General features: G+C 43.4%; 1 protein-coding gene across 1 annotated transcript in view; it reads left to right on the top strand.

Annotated features, from left to right (window-relative positions):
• Positions 1 to 14,809, top strand: part of vav3 (vav guanine nucleotide exchange factor 3) — a gene marked incomplete at its 3' end in the record, with an annotated part of 121,564 nt that overhangs the window by 22,006 nt on the left and 84,749 nt on the right. The gene's annotated exons all lie outside the window — the stretch shown is intronic.

Here is a 14,809-nt window from a genome sequence, read left to right as displayed (position 1 = left end):
TTTGCGAGAGAAATAAGGTCTATGAAAACAGGTCCAAAAGAAGCGACTAGGCTATGGCTATTTGAAAATAGCTACAAGTTCACAACGCATCGCAATGCGACGCGTTGTGAACTTGTATATCTGCTACTTATTTTTTTAAGATCTTGGAATATTTTTAAAACATTTTTAACAACGCAAATCTTATGGGGGGTCCCTGGCACAAAATACTTTCAGATGGGGGGCCCATGGATAAATACATACCGGGCGGTAGGCCTATTAATCTGGGGGTCCTTGCCATGAAAATGTTCCAAGCAACTAGAAGAACAAGCCAAAGTCGCTGATAATAAGCGGACATGGCAACAGCACTGGCCATTCCCTGGGGGTTGAAATGTGCTTCTCGACTCTTCTTCAGAGCCCTGAAACCTGGCCATGTAACTTGCGAATAGATTAGTGAATGTAAAGGGAGACTTCCTGATGAGACTGGGGTCTGCAGAAACACGCCTCGGCGTCCTCGGAGCAGCAGGGAACCGCGTGGCCGCTGGGAGGGAGAGTCAGAGGTTGATGATAACAATGTTATGTTTGACAAACAAGCCTGTGAGATGTTGTGATGTTCATAACGTAACTAGACCTCTGTTCACAGCTGTGCCTCGTGTACTCCCATATGCCGGCGTTGGAATTCCACTTTGGTCTCGCACCACGACATAAAAAAAAACAACAAAAAAACAAACACATACAGTAATGCATGTGTGAGCAAACAGACACACACACACACGCACACACGCACACGCACGTGCACACGCACACGCACGCGCACACGCACACGCACACGCACACACACACACACGCACACGCACACGCACACACACACACACACACACACACACACACACACACACACACACACACACACACACACACACACACACACTGAGGCCTTCTGTGGCCCTTTCACTTCAGCAGGAAAAAAAACTCCAAAAAACATCTGGTTTGCACATCTGTCTCGTAGACACATTGAGGAGGAACTCTGTGGGGAGGAGAGAGTCTTGGCTACAAGCGTGAACATCACTCACACACACACACACACACACACACACACACGCACGCACGCACACACACACACACACACACACACACACACACACACACACACACACACACACACACACACACACACACACACACACACACACACACACACACACACACACACACACACACACACACACACACACACACACACACACACACACACACACACACACACACACACACACACAGAGAGAGAGAGGAAGGGGAGAGCGGAGAGAGAAACAGAGCAGGAATGCTCACTGTTTAAAGCATTCAGTGACAGTGCAAGCTACTGAAAAATCCTCTTGTGGTTTTAAGTCCGATCGTATTTGTGCATGAAGGTTGCTCAAGGACTTGTTTGTTTTTTTCTGAGAGGATGCTACAGTATGCCTACACAGACCACACAGGCAGGAGCGTTTAGCAGCTGCTCCAATCCCTACATAATGGTTGTTACTTTTCAGGAAATTGAGAAAAGACCCTCTGTTCCCAATGGATCCAATGTAGTTATTATTGAGTCACACAAGCTCTTGCTAAAAATTTGAATTGGTTCAATATTTTTAAAACCCAGCACAGACAGACATAACCACTTTCAACCTGGCGTCCCTATGTTGGCCATGACATTATACAGTAGGTGCCAAATAATAGGTGCCAACCTTTTCAAAAATATCGAAAATACCTAATAAGCTCACAACGTTATGTGTTGTGATCTTGTAGATGGGACAATTTCATAACTTTTGCTTATTTTCCTATTTTATTAATTACTTACATCTATTCATTAAAAAAACGTAGAAAGATTAATTATGGAGGTACACGATTTCTGCCTGACAACGATGATATACACTACACAGTGTAGTATGACGAGTATTGTCATTACCTACTGTATATCTGTAGTTGTCTATAAACCCTCATGTAACTGCGGCTCTCGTAGATGGAAATAGAATGTGACATCAGCAGTCTTTTCTCATGAACAGTGAATGACTAATTGTCTCACTTCTATGTTATTGCTATTTCCAACTATCTTATATCAGCTCTTTTCAAAATAGAATCAACGCGCTGACAGGCAGTTTCTGTACTCTTATAATGTGACCAAGAGTTGCTCAACACTTGGGAACAATTAGTACCATGGACCAGTGAAACCCTAGCTGTGTAATCTGATCATTGGGACTCTTGAAGCATTAACAGCACTTAAGTGTCTTTGCTGCTTTGCCCTCAAACTTGACATAATTGCCTGCTGAGTGTAATTCCCATTGGCCCCAATGTGTTTCAAATGTTTTTCTTTTTGGGGTGTATCTAGATTCCGAATTGTAAATTGTCATTTCTTAAATCCAAAGCTCTGTTACTCAATATGATGAGAAAAAAAAACATTGTATGCTGCTGAGGTTTTCAATTTGGATGTTTTCACTCCCAAGTCCCAACTCGCAATAGGTTTGGCGTAACAGTAAAAACATTTAAAACAAGGGCAGGAACGCTGTCAGAAGCGGACTTGAGCCGCGCCCGAGCGAGGCGCGCTAGCCAATGTTGCTGATTTTTTAATTGTATACTGATAGGCTTGGAATCGTAAATCACATCGTCTCTGTCGAGTGGAAACCCCATTATGTCTTTAACTGAAAAAAATAGCAAAAGTAGCAGATCTACTAGTTCAAAACGCGCCACTTCGCTCACAACGCCTCGCAACGCGAGGCGTTGTGAGCTTGTAGATCTGCTATTTTCACAAATTGTACCTCTTATAATATTTGACAATTTGGCCAATGTTTGACCAGTTTTAATAGTATAGTTTGTTAATTACTTTTGATGCGGAAATGGTTATTTTCTTTTTTCCTTTTTTTTTTAGATATTAAAAGGTCTTAAAAGTCCTTAAATTGTCATCTGGAGACCCCCTTGGGGGTCCAGTCCCACAGGTTGAGAACCACTGCTCTAGTCTAGTGTTTTGATGAGTCGGGGAGGAGGGCTGCCCACCCACCCCTCCTCACATAATGAAGTAGGTTAAAGTGGTCCTGCGTGCACGAAAGACAACGTTGACTCAACCCTGTTGGGATCTAGCACTGGTTGATAGAACATAGTGGGGAAGTGTAGTATCTTTGGGGGAATGGTGTATTTAGCCCTCGTATCCCTATTGTGGGCAAATACATAATTGTTGTGATTTCGGTTGAACAACCATGGGGTCCCTAAAGAGTCTCCCTCTAACTAAGGGTGATGAGTGATGTTTCAGTTGAGTCGCGTACGCGCAGAACAAGATGACACCAGGCAGTGTCACACGACACGTTCTGAAGTTTAATACACACATAGAGAATACAGTATTGGACACATGACGTGACCAGAAGATATGATAGAAGGAAAGGACCCGAACAGAATGAATAGGAATAGCACATGCATCTCGTATCATTGTGCACAGACGTCAGTCTCTGATAAAGTAGCTGATGGTCATCGTATCACGGGTATCCATTTTGCTTGCGTAGATGAGTGATTCACCACATGTGTGTACTGGGTCAAGCAGATAAAGGTCATCATTCATGACAATCATTATAGGCAGAAATGTTTCAAAAAGTTTCCCAAATTGACTAAATGTTAAAAAAATAGTGAAAATCTACAAGCTCACATGCGTTGCGATGCCACGTATTGTGAGCTTGTAGATCAGCTGTTTCCACCGTCCGCCGCACGACGAAGGGGCTTAAGTGGATAAGTGTTGATGAGTGTGTATGTCTGCGGTTGTGGGTGAGTGGCTGAACGGAAGGCGTGACAAATAGATGAAAGGGCGGGGGGGTGGGGGGTGGGGGGAGTGGAGAGAGAGAGAGAGATGAGATGAGCAGGTATTGATTATTGTCTAACTCTTCACTGACTGTGATAAATTTAACTGGAAACAAAGCCAGATGGAGCTCCCCACCCCCACCCCTTCTCTCTCCTTTCCCTCTCTCTGTCTGTTTCTGTGGCTCACCCTCTCTCTCTCTCTCTCTCTCTCTCTCTCTCTGTCTTTAGTTCCCCTTCACCTTCTCCCATCTGTCTTGGTTCAGTGTCCTTCTGTGTCTAGCAGATGTGTGTGGTCAGATATCAGATGACAGCTAAAGGCCCTAATGCTTTAGCCCATCTACAAGCCCCACAACGTGCCGCGTCGTCGCATGACGAAGTACAAATCGGGCTTTAATGCAATCGTTGTTGTAAAGTGCCCACGAAATGGCATTCAGGGCCATTTTGTTTTCCGTGGATTGGTGTGTACAGTACAGTATTGTCTGCATGCGTGAAACAGGATATCGAGGCAGGGCTTAATGGCAAAAGGGATCTGATCGGATTTGATTGATATACAGCACAGAATGACAGATTTATGATACATGCAAGACAATAAAACATAGATGTTTCCATAAAATAATGTTTCTTACGAGGGTCCATCAAGGACAGAAAGGGCACATATTGCATACTGTTTAGTTGGAAAAGCAATCAACCCAAAATGTTTTTGGAAAGGGACATAGCGTTTTTTTGGGGACTGACAACTGACAATGTGCCGCCAACTCAAACTGTGAAATCGATTACATTTTATTGGCTGGATTTTTATTTTACAGTACAGGATTAGCCATTAATATTTATTTTCCATTTCCCAGGAAAATTCTGTCATCCTGTTAGAGATACTGGGGTATAGGAGCGCATTTAACCCAATACACATAAGAGTAAAAGCTCTGCAATGTCTACTTTGATTTGATGTGGACTTTAACCATATTAACCGTGGCATTCCTATTTTGGGCATGTATATAGTTATAGCCACACATTCTCAAAAATAGCCTAGGCATACATATCCATTTTGACACATCGTATGCCGGTGTCATGCAGTGAAAATAATAGTCCATCTGCAAGCTCACTACGTATTGTATTACGATGTGATGTGAGCTTTAGAGGGGCTATTAAAATAACACTTAAGTCGAAATCCTTGATATAAATCTTTTAAATATATATATATATAAAAAAACACGCTTCTCTATTATTCATTTAATTGAAGAAGTGATTGATTCAAGCCCCTAGTCTCCTTGATGGTGGGCAAAAAAAACAACTCTATCCGAGCCATTTTGTGTTATTTAATATTCCCCCAGTGTCTTAACAGTTCACTGAGCCACTGTTTCAGAGAAACCTGTGTTCCAGCTAGTGGTAAAATAGCCAAGCTTACAGTAAATATATGACAATGCATGGCATCCACATACCGACATGTTTTTTCTGTAAATATACTTTGCTGCTCCTATATTGATGATCTCTTGTATAGTATTGTATGTCTTTAAATGTCTTCAGGAATTGAATACACAGGACCACAATGGAAACAATCCCTCAGGGCTTTTTGTGTTATCCTTTTAGCATGATTGTATAACTGTACCTCTGTACATTTTGCAAACTGTTGTTGACTGCATAACCAAAACTGTTACTTTTCATTATTCAAATAAAACAATTGCAAAAGTAGTAGATCTACAAGCTGACAACATAAAAGGTATTCAATCAATCAATCAATAAATCAATCAATCAATCAATCAATCAAACCCTACCTATTCTGGGCATGTCATAATTGGCAAACTCTCGGCCAAACAGGCAAACATTTGGCAGAAAAAGGGCGAACATTCGGTCAAAATAGCTTGCGACACGTTGTGAGCTTGTAGATCGGCTACATATGCTATATTTGACGCCTTCTAAATCCTGACCTGAAGTTTTCTGAAAAACTTCAAATGTTTATTCCAATTCTTTTTTTTAAATGATGTTGCTATATACTGTACATAGCAACAACAACCCCAAAAGAGGTTCCTGGCTTGAAAGGTATAGTTACTGTATGTAACGAGGTTCTAGGTCTAAATGGTTAATGTGATTAAATGTACAAGCTCAAATAAATAAATGACATGTTTCAGTGGCACAGTTCACTGCACAGTGAACCTGGCATTAGTCACGGGTCAATTGTTGCAGAGATAAACGAGAGGTGCGGATGTGACTGTGTTGTTGTTGTTGTTGTTAGAGGTGTGTGTGGAACTGGTGTGTGCAGAGGCAAGCTGCTGCACTCACAGGATAATTGGTTGACACACGGTGACTGTGTGGATGACATCTGTTCTGAGACACGTCATCATCCCGCACATCACTTATCAGCTGGCTTTATTCTAGCATGAACACACACACACACACACACATACACACACACACACACACACACACACACACACGCGCACACGCACACGCACACGCGCACACGCACACGCACACGCACACACACACACACACACACACACACACACACACGCACACGCACACACGCACACACGCACACACAGAGCGATCACTGAAGCCAAAGTTATCACAGTTGAATGTGCGCTCTCGCTTTCTATCTCTCTCTCTCTCTCTCTCTCTCTCTCTCTCTCTCTCTCTCTCTCTCTCTCTTTCTCTCTCTCTCTCTCTCTCAATTTCAATTCAATTCAACTTTCAGCTTTACTGACATGAGAAAACATTTGTTTACATCACCAAAGCAAAACAATCGAAACTAAACGGTGTATGTACAATTAAATGAAAATAAAGATATGTGTAAACAGAGCTGTGTTACATCACAAACTATCTTACAAAGCCATATGAATTGTGCATTTTGCTGTCAGAAATAGAACATGTACACATGTAAAAGGTTAGCTTGGGATACATTTTTATACAAATTACAGCAAATTACACTCTCTCTCAATCCCCCCTCTCTCTCTCTCTCTCTCTCTCTCTCTCCCAGTCTCTCCATCCTCTCTAAAACGTTTCGAGTCGACGGGGTGAAACTCTCGGTTCTGCTTGAGATCTCTGTGTGGGAGACGTGTTTGACGTCCTGTGCTGCGGTCTTCTCAGCATCCATCTCCCGGCGTTCAGACATGCTTCTAGGGCTATTATTTGAGGAAGCTGCATGCCCCCCCCCCCCCCCGCCACCAGAACAAGCGGAGGGGAGCGTTCCCGTCAGGGGCCTGCTTACTAGGCCTGTAAATCGTAGTCATGTTGCCGCGGTCACAAAGCTGGTTTAAAGCCGAGAACACGACTGTTTATCCCTCTATTTTTATCTTGACACATTCTGTAAATGTGTATACTGTATATTGGTATATGGTTGTGTGGTGGCAGTGTGTGTTTCGGTTGGGGGGTATATTGTCTGTCTATGTGACACCCCCCCCTCCCCCAAAGGACTGACTCATCTCTTGTCACAGCTGGTGGCAGGAAACAGGAAGAGGAAGTGGTCACCGCAGGTCGCACTGTTGAGTCACAAGAAGAATTCGATTGGCCCGCTCTCTCTCTCTCTCTCTCTCTCTCTCTCTCTCTCTCTCGCTTACATTTCTCTCTTACTGTGTGTGTCTGTGCGCACACCTCATACTTTTTTTTGATGACATTGTTATCTTTGAGAGAACATATTTAAGTATGTCATTAACATATGCAACAGAGTGTTTTGGTTTTTAAATTAATGTATTGCAAATGTGTATACTATGTGTTTGATAGAGGATGGAGGTGTGGTGCGCTTCCTTGTGCTGTCAGAAAGACTAATGTCTTCTCTCTGGTGGGGTTTGTTGTTCCAACACTATAGCCTCATGGGAAAAGCAAACCTCTCAGGACCCTTTCTAGGTCCATTTTGTGTGTGTGTGTGTGTGTGTGTGTGTGTGTGTGTTTGTTTGTGTGTATGTGCGTGTGTGTGCGTGTGTGTGTGTGTGTGTGTGTGTGTGTGTGTGTGTGTGTGTGTGTGTGTGTGTGTGTGTGTGTGTGTGCGTGCGTGCGTGCGTGTGTGTGCGTGCATGTGTCCGGTTGTGTGTGTGTGTGTGTGTGAGAGAAAGAGCCCTACAGTGTACTGTAAGGTGTACACAGTGAGGAGAAACAGTTGTACTTCCTCCCCGGTTTCCAGCGTCGGTCTCCTGGTACGTGTCGGGCCCTATCAAGGCCTCACTCTTTCCTGTGACTAACTTCCAGCCCCTGGGGACTGGAAACGTCTACAGAGAGAGAGAGAGAGAGAGAGAGAGAGAGAGAGAGAGAGAGAGAGAGAGAGAGAGAGAGAGAGAGAGAGAGAGAGAGAGAGAGAGAGAGAGAGAGAGAGAGAGAGAGAGAGAGAGAGAGAGAGAGAGAGAGAGGGGAATATGTGTGTGCAAGAGAGATAAACATGGAGTACGTACGTACGTGTAACACAGGCAAAAGAAAGAGCGAGTACTGAGTACTGCAGTGTACATACAGCGTGTGTGCTGGAGATAGCAGAGAATGAGAAATCCTGTTCTTCATTTAACTCCAAGAGTAATTAACACAATGATTTTACTGAATGCAGTGACAAAGAGAAAGACATGGGGTGGGATGGGATAGATAATTGTTTCTAATTATTGCGCGCCTGTGTGCGCGTGTGCGCGCGCATGCGTGTGCGTCTCGCGGTACATGTTTATGAGCTTTCCCCTGCCTCATGCCAGTTCAAAGAGAGCCTCCCGTTGAGCACTTTCTTGTAATGCCTAATTCACAGGTGTCGTGGACCCAAAATAGCAGATCTACAAACTCACAATGTGTCTCACACGTGGCGCATTGTGAACATAATCTATATTATAGATCTCCTATTTTGGGCCTGCGATACAGTCGTACAGCAAAGTATAAATCAGGCTTAAAGCTGCAGCTACTGTAGCTGTCCTACAAACCCCACCATGTGGAACTATTAGCACTGGGAACATTTCACAGTACATCCTAGAGACACTAATCTGTAAGACAATCTCTCGAATAATATTAGTAATAGAAAATGTAGTAGCAGACGCTGTAGTAATAGTAGTAGTAGTAATAGCAGAAGCACTACATCCTGGGGGCTTACTATTTTGAGTTAGATGAGTGCTGGGTTCATGCAGAAGTTCATGTTTTCCATACTACTACTTTGGCCCAGATCCTCTAATGCCGCCTTTTGTAATGCCCAGAAAGTTAATTAATACCACTAATGGTTCCAATCGGAGAGCTTCTGAGACTAAATGTAATGATTCATAATGCATACTGAGTGTCATTAGTCACTCATTATCGTTAGCCAGTGTCATCTGGTGTGAAATTTCTTTCTTTCTTTCTTTCTTTCTGTTTCTTTCTTCCAAACAAAGTCCATCTTTATTTCTTACAGAACCCCCAGCCCCATTTTTCAAGAGAAATGTTTGTTAAAGCCCTCCTTTTTGTGTGTGTGTGTTTTTTTTTTGTTTTAGTGTCACATATTGGTGTGGTGACTGGTGAGAACCCAAACGCAGGACAGCCAGGCAGGTAGTGTTCAGAACCCATGATTGGGTGTTTTAATGCAGGTGAACGAAGACATCTCAAACTTAAACTGACTTGATGTGACACAAAACAATGTCTGATTCTCAATTCGAAGAACGCAAGAACGGTCTTTCTTGCGTCCTTGTGAAGAACGTACTTGTCAAGTTAACTTGGATAGAACAACAAGTACAGACAAGGACACATTGAGAGAGGGCCAATGACCCGGCAAGGGACTGACTGGGGAACAAGACAAATATACACAAGGGGTGATTACAAATGAGATACAGCTGGGGAAGACATGAAGAACATAGAACTATGAAAACTAGAACTTGAACATAACACATAGCTGCTACATTAGTGCTTACTAATACTGCTAGTGCAGACGCAGGCTCCACAGGTTGGATGTGTGCCAACCAGGACAGAGCCTCAAAATGTCACAGTCACTTTGCCTGTCATGTCTAGGTCTTGTATTGATACAAGACCTAGACATGACAGGAAAAGTGGCTGTGACATTTTGAGACCCAAAAAGCTCAGAAACTAAAAACTAAGCTAACAAAAAACATTCGAATTAAAAGGCAAAGAGGGGGATTAGAATTAGGTGGGGAAAGCGAGTCTGAAGAGGTGGGTAACAGTAGCATAGCAGTACGTACGTACAACTACTGTAGTTTGGTGAAAGCTGTCAAGACGAGTATGATTGTGCCTTCAGAGTGAGAGCCTGTGAGGTGTCTGGTTCTTGGTAATGAGGTTACCTGACTGGGGTACACATGCATGGCTTTTTATAGACCACCGCCGCGTAGCTCCAGAGCATGTGAAGCTAAGCCACTGTGGTCAGGATGAAACGCTTCACCCAGATCACAGACAGTACAGGTCTACAATACACCTCACAACGCCCCCCCCCCCCCCCCCCCCTCGCTGTCCTACTTTAAGAGATGTTCTCTTTTTTTTGCAGCACAGAGCCAGTTTGATATCTTGAAACTGCGGGTGGGGAGGCCAAACTCTGTGTCGCTCGATGTGATGTCAAATAGTTATACCGTATGTGTATGTGCTAATTTTGTCACGTCAAGTCCAACTTTATTCGTGTGTTACAAACTGATCGGTGTGCAGAAAAAAATATGCGCTGAAAATACAACAAACGAAATAATGCAAAACGCGGTAATCATTTCACAAGCTGCGTACTGTGGGTGGATGGGGGAGAGGTTGACTTTGGGTTGGTTGTAAGGACATGGATTAAAGTTCTCAGTCGCTTCGATTCCAGCATGTCTGCTATGGAAGCATGTTGCGCTGCGAAAATAGCCGATCTACAAGCTCTCAATGTGTCTTTTTGGTTGTTTTTTTAAGATTAGAGCATTTGAAGTGGTCAAACTAGCAACATGTTCAGAAGCATCTTCCATAAACTCTTAATAGTCTCGGATATTTCATATAAAAGCAAATGTTAAGCCTCAATCCTTAACTGGTTGTCAGTATGCAAAACATTATGAAACATTTACTATATCAATACTTTGTGTGCACTCATTTCCCAATATAGAGGCAAATTCTATACCCTGTATTTCTTTCAACCTAGCGTCCCTAATTCATACTTTTTCATAGTAGTGAGCTTGTAGATCTGATATATTCACTATATACAGACAGGTGTGCCTTGAGATTCTGACTGAAAAAAAAAAAATACAATTTATTGAGTCACTGAGTCATTGAGTCATTGAGTTGGGTGATGTAATATTTAATAATATTATGTAGAAAGTAAAAAGTTCATCCTACTTGATGCAGACGGTTCAAGGTGCTTTTAACTTGGGAACATGACTTGCCTGCGGTCAGTGTTCCCTTCCAGATGGGCGGCCATGTGTTGCGATGTGCTGTTATGTAGCATGTTTATTTTCCCTCTTCAAGTCCACTATCTTGCTACCGCTGAGCCACTTTCTGCCCTCCCAGGGGCTCCCCTCCCACCTCCCCCTTCCGCCTTTAGCTAAAAGCCAGGCAAAATGTGAGGATTCTTCATTTTCAACAAGTGCTTCTGAAATATCTATAAAACTTTGCCGTAAATCTTTGATGGTATTTTCCTCAGTCTTTTCGATGCATCCGAGCTGACAGAAATATAAAGATGATCTCACTGGGGCTGTTTGTCTTTCGAGTATCTGTACGGGAGCTGTTTCTTCATCCCCGTGATGTAAAGATTGTGCAGAGGCCTTTCCTCTCTCGCTATACTGTGCATAACGTATCGGTGAAGCATTTTTCCAGATGTACCAGGCCTTACATGGGCTCTCCAAGGCGGAGGTGGAGTGGGAGGATGCGCCGTCAGTCACAGTGGAGGCAAACGTTTAAAGCTAATCTCCTGCTACAGACTCTGGTATAGCCCTTACAATGCAGCTGTAACGTCACAGACTGACAGCCTTTTCTGGAAATTGATGTTTTAGCTGAAATTACGTGGGCTGGTTGGAAAAAACAGTTTGAATGTATCATGGTGTGAAGAAAATGATGAACGGTGTCGTAACAGTATCAGTACTGATTTGGCTCAGATGGAAAAAGCAGTTTTGTGGCTGAAAATAGGTCCTAGTCAAAGAAATATTGATGCGGATTTAGACCTGAGGTAGATTTTATAAACGCCTTCTAAATCAGTTTTCTGATAAACTGAAATGACACAGATGCTGTCCCGGATTGAATGGTAACAACGGGTTTAACAGGTCTAAATGGGTTAAAGCAGATTCATACTTGTGCTGTTGTCAATTCACTTTCCATATTGAAATAATTTGTTCTCATCCTTAGTCTATAGGTCAGATCAAAAAGGGAAAGCTTTTTCCTTTAACTACTTGTAGGAACCGGGAAGTGTTTTTGTCACATTTATAAATGGGTGAACAAAATATGAGCTTCTGCATAATACTGACCTTCTTTTTAGAACAACATGCAATCATATTGTATTCTGCAACAATACATTATTTAAGCAGCAGTAACTTAGAAAAGCAGAGCATCAAGAGAGTACACACTCGTGCATGTCTGTGTACACACTAAGTTTAGAACATTGTATGTCTCTGTAATGTGCTTGACTTTAATGGGAGCTTCAAACGGTGCGCTGCATTCAGTGATGCTAACCCATTTATGCCATGTACATATGACATCAAGGCTATTTGTAGCTAGCGCTTTTGCAGTCCGTACATGTATTGTATGGGGAATTCAATACAGGTACTGCATTACAAATCAAACAGAAGCCACATGACCTTGTGATAGTAAATAATGAATGTTTAACCTGGCATAGCTATTCTAGGTACTGCTGTACCTATGTTTCAAAGTTCAGACACCAGCACCAGCAAGTACCAGCACTCTGCTTGCTCTACCAGGCCGGAATAACCGGGCCGGGAATTATGTTTTCACCCCTGTCTGTTTGTCCGTTTGTCTGTCTGTCTGTCTGTGAGCAGCTAATCTCGGGCACCGCTGGACTGATCGGCGTGAAACTTTGCACACACTCCCAGTAGGCCAAGGAAGAACCTCTACCCCAAATTATTCAAATCAGCATCATGGTGCTGGTACGGAGGGGCCTCTGTACAGCACGCCTCCGAAAGTGCTTTCACTTCTGCCCATAAGTGGTGCAACAGCCATGTCATAAAGACATAAAAACTCTGTTTCCACCCGCAGCTTCCTTGCATCCTGACGGCTGCACCCCACGACTGACACAGCCGTGGGTATGCAACAAGGCCTGGCGGAGATCTGCACTGAGAGGAGTGCACTTTTCTAGTTGTTTCTCTTATTTTAGCCAAAAATAGCCAAAGTGCTTAAAAGACATATAAATGGCCATGATGAAGTGCTATCAGCTGAACGCCCCATACCCTGGCCTTTGTTAACTATAGTCTACAGTATCCAGACAGTTATAGATCAGCAAGGGTGACAGGCAGCCTCGATCACCTGTGATAAACAGGTCAAAGGTCTTCTTCCGCGAACCAGCTTCTCAGATAAGTAGCCTTGGGAACCAGCGGTTCCTGTGCCATGTGGCCCATAGGTCAGGAGCCTATCTCCTGTTTCCTTCCTAGCGTGAGGCAGCTTGATGTACACTGACAGGTCCAGTCCAGGGGTTCACTCCGGACAAACACACACACGCACGCACGCACGCACGCACGCACGCACACACACACACACACACACACACACACACACACACACACACACACACACACACACACACACACACACAGCGTGAAAAAGTTTGAAATGTTTTGACAATTAAAAAAAAAAGTTTTACCTATATTGACATGCCCAAAATCAGTATGCAAGTTTGAAAGTGGTTAAACGCTTGCCTGTAGCTGTCCCATTCTAACATACATAAAGGACTATTGAACGTTCTTGGTTTATGCATGCAGCATCGTGGATCAAAGGCATGGGAAGGAATGAAATCCCTTGGAATGTCCATATGGATTTTCACTGATTTCGCTTTAGGACATCGTTTACAATGCATGCAGCCCACTCGTCCTTGCTATTACTCAGTCACCATATCGGCGATTCTTTCAACTCCTGGCATTCCCCAGCGAGTCTACAAGGAGCCAAGTTTCACTGTGTTCAAAATAAAGTGTATAAACTTTAACTTCACATCAGCGCTTGTCGACGCTGTCTTTGAAAGAACAGCGGCGCGATCCGCGTTTTAAACCGGAACGATCCCTTAGCGGCGCTACTTTTATAAAATCCAGAGGGATCTGTTTATGCAATTGAACCTCCGTGAAATGTAGGATAGCGTTTCAGTGGCGGCAAGATTAGACAGTTTTATCAGTGTGATAAAACAATGGCAATTGTGTCATACCGCATATCGGTTCGAGAGTGGGTGGATGCCAGAGCAGGCTGAGGCTTTGCCTTTCAGCACCGATGCAACAGAAACAGTAACAGCAACTCAGGGGAATCGGGGATAATTGTTGTAGAAACTGTTGCAACAGCTCAATGCTGTTCAATCAAAGCTAATCAACGGGTTGGAAGTGGCACAAACTACTCAGGGGATGTCAGTATGAGTAGCAGAGAGTCCTTGCCCCGAAAGCCAGAAGCCTAATCCCCTTGGGTGAGTGGTAGGTGTTTGGTTTCTCTATGCAGGAGACACAGGTTGGAATCCAGGAGGTTATACTGTACACGAGGAGCTGTTTTCTTTCTTTCTTCCTTTCTTTCTTTCTGTGTCACCCCACAAACCCATCAGTCATATCTTGTAGAACATCATTGACTGAAATATTAGGCTTTCACAAACTTTGCCACACAATGTTCGAGAAACAACAATAAAGATTTACATAAATGATAACAGACTGCATTTGGCTCTTACACCCTCAAAAAAGAAGAAAAAGAGAAAGAAAAAAAAACGCAAACAACTTAATATTCTCCAACATGTTTGTTTGCACAGCTGCAAAATGTGTTGCTGTCCTCGCTTGGTGGAATGCCAGTGACAGATCTGTCACCGTCCTGCCGCATGTGTGCGCGTGTGTGTGTGTGTGCGTGCGTGTGTGTGTGCGTGTGTGCGTGCGTGCGTCCGTGTGTGTGTGTATATATATATATTAGAAGCAGAGCCAGTGAATAATGAGGGGAGCAGGGGACTGGCATCAGA

This window comes from Gymnoscopelus microlampas (assembly GCF_963454915.1).
Source record: "Gymnoscopelus microlampas genome assembly, chromosome: 22".
In the NCBI taxonomy this organism is placed as follows: domain Eukaryota; kingdom Metazoa; phylum Chordata; class Actinopteri; order Myctophiformes; family Myctophidae; genus Gymnoscopelus; species Gymnoscopelus microlampas.
This window is presented reverse-complemented; position numbering and strand designations above follow the sequence as displayed.